Here is a 6,263-nt window from a genome sequence, read left to right as displayed (position 1 = left end):
GTTTTTGGCAGGGGGGGGGACCTGTCGGGAGGTGTCAGGCCCTTTTGTCTTTCAGGGCATCAGGAACCTAGGCGGAAATGCCTGTCCTGTAAAACGGTTCTCAAGGAGTCATTGAAGAAGGTTCTCTGTGGTCCCTGTATTGAGAGGTTAATGAAAGAAGAGAGGCCAGAACAGAGTGACCTGGTCAGGTCAGTAAGACAGCTTACCAGTACCTTTTGACTCGTTTAAAAACTTAATGGAAAGTTTAGCCATTCCCCAGGCGGCCCCTTGCCTCGTCCTCCCGGTGGCCCCGTCAACTAGCCGGAGCAGGGAGCTCCCCGAGACAGGGGAAAAGGAACCCTCCTTGGACTCTCAGTCAGAGGAGGAGTCAGCATGGGAAGGCCCCTCGGAAGACCCCATGGGTCCCTCCGGTATAAGTTATCCCTGGAGGAAGTGGACAACCTTCTAAGGCGATCTATGAGATGCTGGACATTAAGGAAGAGGTTAAAACTCTATCCTTACATGATCAAATGTACCAGGGTATGGAGGAGCAGAAGCATAGGGTATTTCCAGTGCACAAGGTGTTGTTGGACACCATTAGAAAAGAATGGCAGGATCCTGAGAGGAAGCCCTTTTTTTCTAAGGCACTTAAGCGGAGGTTTCCATTCAGTGAAGACCCGGGGGCCCTGTGGAACAAAAACCCTAAGCTGGACGCAGCTTTTTCCCAGATGGCCAGGAAAATGGATTTGGCGTTCGAGGACATGGGGGTTTTGCCCGACTTATTGGACAAGAGAGCTGAATCCCTCCTTAAAAAGGCATGGGATTCAACCCAGTCAAATTTGAAGCCCGCCATGGCCACGACTGTTGTAGCCAGGAACATGGAGTACTGGCTGACACAGCTACAAGCCCATATTGTGGCCGACTCCCCCCAAAGATAAAATCCTGGCATCGTTTGAGACATTATTGCAGGGAATGGGGTACATCGCGGATGCATCCGCAGAGTCGGTGAGATTGGGGGCTAGGTCAGCGGCTCTAACCAACTCAGCCCAGAGGGCCCTGTGGCTTAAGACGTGGCAGGGAGACATCACGTCTAAAATTAAATTGTGTGGCATCCCCTTCTCAGGTGAGCTCCTGTTCGGACCAGGCTTAGAGTCTGTCTTGGACCGTACAGCGGACAGGAAAAAAATCCTTCCCCCTGAAGCGAAAGTTGCAGGATGTGGGGGCCAGGAGATTTTGTCCCCTAAAAAGACAGAGCCTTAGGACGGAGGGACAGAGGAGGACTTGGGGGCAGGGAGGGTGGGGCAAAGGAGGGGCAATTTTTCATCCTCCTGAACAGCCTCGGAAGCCGTGATAACTCGGTCCCCCCGGTGGGAGAAAGATTGGCAGCCTTCCTCCCACAGTGGGAAGCGGAGGTCTCCAGCCCTTTCATCCTGGACATCATAAGGAGGGGTTACCGACTAGAATTCTCGAGACCACCGTCAGAGAGATTGTTGATGACGAGCCTGCCCAAGTGTCCTCTGAGGGCCTCAGCCTTGCTAGACTCGCTTCAGGACTTAGAGGCACAGAAGGTGGTAGTAGGAGTCCCCGAAGCAGAAGTGGGAAAGGGGTTCTATTCCCACGTAATTGTGGTTCAAAAACCATCAGGGGCCTACAGAATAATTTTGAACCTAAGACCCCTAAACGAGTCCATATGGTACAAGAGATTCCGCAGGGACTCAATCTTTACAATCAGAGCCCTCCTCCCACCAGGGGCCTTCATGGCCTCTATCGACTTGAAGGATGCATATCTACACGTGCCCATCGCAGAAGCTTCCCAGCGTTTTCTCAGGTTAACAGTTCGGGGCATGGTAGGAACGCACCATCTTCAGTTCCGAGCCTTGCCATTCGGACTCTCCTCCTCTCCAGAAATTTTCACCAAGCTGCTGGCCGAGGTGTTGGTTCCCATTCGGCTGAGAGGAATAGCTGTAGTAGCTTACTTGGACGACCTGCTCCTATTTGCAGGCTCGGAAGTCCACCTGAGGTGGAACGTTGTGGAGGTGAGGAGACATCTGGAGAGCCTGGGTTGGCTATTGAACCTGGACAAATCTTGCCTGGTCCCCTCCCAGAGAATGACCTATTTGGGGTACGTTCTAGATTCCACAGAACAGAAGACCTTGCTAACCTCAGAAAAACTCACCAAGCTAGATGGAGGGATCAGGCTGTTGCTGGGGAGCCGTGGCGTAACTGTGAGGCAGGCCATGTCAGTGTTGGGACTGTTGACTTCGTCCGTCCCGGCAGTTCAGTGGGCAGGATTGCATCTTCGTCCCCTCCAACTTTTTATCCTAAGGGTCTGGGACAGACAGGTTCGTTCCTTAGATACCCGGATTCTTGTTCCCCCCAGTGTAAAAAGATCCCTGTGGGGGTTGAGGAAGATGGCCAATGTGACTCAGGGACTGTTATAGAGTTTTCCGGTCGTCTAGGAGGTCACGATGGATGCCAGCGCCCAAGGTTGGGGGGCCCACCTAGGGGAGTCGGTGATTCAGGGAGAGTGGTCCCCAGGAGAGAAAAGGGAATCCTCAAATTGGAGGGAAGTGAGAGCAATATTGGAAGCTCTCCGCCCTTTCCAGAGCAGGATCGGGGGCCAGCATGTCTGCGTCCTGACGGACAACGCGACAGCGGTAGCCTATATAAACAGGCAGGGTGGAACAAGGAGCAGGTCGCTCTGGTCCCTGGCGGCAGTGGATTTGTCTTGGGCGGAAAGAAACCTTGCCTCCTTGTCTGCCGTCCACCTAAAAGGAGATATGAACCAGATTGCCGACTATCTGAGCAGAAGACAGCTCAGAGAGTCGGAATGGGCTCTAAATGCGGACGTGTACCAGGCCATTGTTAAGAGGTGGGGATCCCCAGACATAGACCTCTTCGCGTCAGGGAGAAACCACAAGGTTTCGAGCTTCTTTTCCTTAAGCCGGTGGGATGGAGCATGGGCAGTAGATGCGTTGGGTCAGAGGTGGGATTACCCGCTGTGCTACGCCTTCCCCCCCCGGTGGCCCTGCTGTCAGCGGTATTGAGGAAGTTCAGGGCAGAGAATACCTCACTCATCCTGATCGCTCTGTATTGGCCCTGGAGGGCGTGGTTCGCAACACTAAGGGGCCTTAGCCACTCGGCCGCCCTGGGTGTTGCCTCCATGGAGAGATTTACTGGAACAGGGCCTGGTCCTATGTCCCAGGGTGGAGAGGCTGAAACTGACAGCCTGGTTTCTGAACAACAAATTCTGTTAGCGAAGGGGCTCTCGGTCAGATTGGTGGCTACGCTCCTGGCTTGCAGAAAAGCAGAAACCCAAGCCATTTATGGGAAGGTGTGGGGTTGCTTTAGGAAATGAAGCTTCGGGGCCTCAGTAGATACCCATAGCCTGGTGTCAGTCCTGGAATTTCTGCAGGCAGGAGTCGATAAGGAGCTTTCGATCAGCACACTCAAGAGCCAGATTTCGGCTCTCAGTGTTTCTGGAAGCCCCTTTAGCCAAAGAAGCACTGGTAATCAGGTTCTTTAGAGCCCTGATAAGACAGAGACCTCCTGGGTGTGGGCCATTTCCAATGTGGGATCTGACTAAAGTACTTAGGGTACTGGAGCCCCCGTTTGAGCCCTTGGGGTCCTGCTCGTTAAGGGATCTCACGCTGAAAACGGTCTTTTTGGTTGCAGTTACCACAGCGAGGAGGGTGTGCGAGCTGGTAGCCCAGTCAGTCAGCACTCTCTACTTGCAAATTTTTCCAGACAGGGTGGTGTTTAGAACTGACCCATCCTTCATTCCAAAGGTGGCCCAAACGTTTCAGAGGGTGCAAGATATAGTGTTGCCCTCATTTTTTCCTGACCTGGTAGGGGTCGGGAGAAATTTAATTTATTAGACATTAGAAGGTGCGTGCTACTTTGCCTGGAAAGGACTAAAGGATTTAGAAGCACCAAATCATTTTTTGTCTCCTTTGCAGCAGCGAGAAAAGGGAAAAGAGCTTCTAGGAGAACAGTTGCTAGATGGTTAAGACTGGCAATTGAGCAAGCATACCGAGCAGAAGGGTTAGAGGTCCTGGAGGGAATCAGGGCACATTCCACCCAGGCCATAGCAACTACTCAAGCCTAGCTGGCAGGAGCTTCTCCAGGACAAATTTGTAGGGCAGCAATCTGGTCCAGTTTCAGGAACGTTTGTAAAGCATTACAGACTCGACCTGGTCTCGGTGCAAGAGCAGGCCTTTGGGCATAAGGTACTGCAAGCGGTCAGCCCGCCCGAGGGGTAAGTACTCGCTTATCCTCTCAAGGTGCTGTCCTGAAAGACGAAAGGGAAAAAATTAAGTTACACTTACGGTAACGCCTTTTCCAGTAGTCTTTCAGGACAGCACCAATTGCCCACCCTTGTGTTACTGTATATTCTAGGAGATGTCTTATTTTGGTCATGTTATGTCTCCCTAGGTGACCGAAGGTATGGATCGAGAACTGAGGTCGGAGGGGAGCGTAGACTTTTTATTTAGGGTGGAGGTTTTCCTCAGGTGGGGAGGAGCTGAGGTCTCTTGTGGTGCTGTCCTGAAAGACTACTGGAAAAGGTGTTACCGTAAGTGTAACTTAATTTTTTGTCATGATACAGCCAAAAACGATTGGATGGCTTAATAATATTTTGGCTTAATGCTCTATTTTTTTTTGTTTTTTTTATAATTAGGCCAGGCAAAAGTTAATTAAAACATATAGGAGTAGTGTCAAGAAGTTATTTCAGGATGCAAAATATTTTAGCTTTACGTTATGAAAATAGGGCCAAATGTTGAGTCTAAATGTTTTCACAGTGGGGGTTTGTCACTCTGAACTCCTCATCTGCAGTAGAGATGAGCCTATGGTTTGGTCCAAACCTAGGTTTAGATCAGAATTTGGCTGTTTAGACAAACATACCAGGATGCTTGTTTGTTCAGCTTTCTGCTCTGTGGGAGCCAAAAAATCATATACACAAGAAATATTTCTACCACTTATATATATGACCGCTTCCCATGGGCACTGATAACTAAGGAAGTTGTAGGTGCTTGCACCTGCAACGCCCCACGAACCACTGATGTCATTGGGCAAATGTGGCAACATCACCAACATCCACACCCCTTCCCTTATATAGCTGATGACAACTTGGGGAGCTGTCATTCTGCTATGAGTACTGTCAGGATTGGTCGTATGCACCGGCAGGCAGCGAGCATCAAGAGTGAGGAAGGATTTACAATGAGGGGATTTTTTTTTTGCAGAAAAAAAACTTGTTAAATGCTTTGGTGTATTTATTTTTAGGTTACAATTCTTTTTGAAAATGGGTGGGGGTATTATGTATCCCATTTTAACAGAAAGTATGTCCCGTTTGCCGTACGTCAATGCAGACCAACTTGTATGGAGGTAAATGGCAGTTTCAGCCTGGGATCCCGCCAGGCTATGCCCCCAACTCATTTTGATCTGCCCCTTGGAGCTTAGTCATATAGTTACATAGCTACAAGTTTGAAAAAAGATACTTGTCCATCCAGTTCAACCTGTGTTAAAGTTGTTGGTGTTTATATAAAAAAATTATTGCCCATATTCCTGTATACTATGTTCGTTAAGATACCCATCCAAGAGTTTTTTAAAACTATCAATACTTCCCGCTGACACCACCAATTGTGGAAGTAAGTTCCACATCCTTACTGCCCTGACAGTGAAAAAACCCCTACGCAGTTTAAGGTTAAACCGCTCCAATGTCATTGAGTGGCCTCGTAACTTCTTACACTTCCTGAGACAGAATAGTTTATTCCCTATGCTAGAATCTCTGTTGAGGTATTTGTATATTATTTATTTCAGGTACTTCTATAGTGCCGTCAATTTACACAGCACTTTACATATATATTGTACATTCACATCAGTCCCTAACCCTCAAGGGGTGTACAATCTAAGGTCCCTAACTCACATTCATACATACACAAACAAGGGCCAATATAGACAGGCACCAATTAACCTACTAGCATGTCTTTGGAGTGTGAGAGGAAACCGGAGTACCCGGAGGAAACCCACGCAGGCACAGGGAGAACATGCAAACTCCAAGCAGATGGTGCCGTGGTTGGGTTTCAAACCAACGACCCTAGTACTGCCAGGCGGGAGTGCTAACCATTTAGCCACTGTGCTGCCCGCTATCATATCTCCTTTCAAGCATCTCTTCTCCAGGGAAAATAAGTTTAATGTTTGTGGCATTTGCTCATAACTGAGGATCTTCAGTCCTCTTATTAACTTAGTTGCCCTCCTCTGTACTCTCTCCAGGATTATTGTTTTAT

At 49.2% G+C, this 6,263-nt stretch overlaps 1 pseudogene; it reads left to right on the top strand.

The window, feature by feature from the left end:
• The first annotated feature begins 509 nt into the window (after window positions 1-509).
• On the top strand, window positions 510-1,239 carry LOC149468478 (lamina-associated polypeptide 2, isoforms alpha/zeta-like; annotated as a pseudogene).
• The last annotated feature ends 5,024 nt before the right edge of the window (window positions 1,240-6,263 follow it).

The sequence above is a fragment of the Staurois parvus genome, unplaced genomic scaffold, assembly GCF_062004578.1.
Source record: "Staurois parvus isolate SC_StPar_1 unplaced genomic scaffold, SC_StPar_1.0 ptg000086l, whole genome shotgun sequence".
In the NCBI taxonomy this organism is placed as follows: Eukaryota; Metazoa; Chordata; class Amphibia; order Anura; family Ranidae; genus Staurois; species Staurois parvus.
The sequence above is the reverse complement of the archived record's forward strand: the minus strand, read 5'-3'. Positions and strand labels throughout refer to the sequence as shown.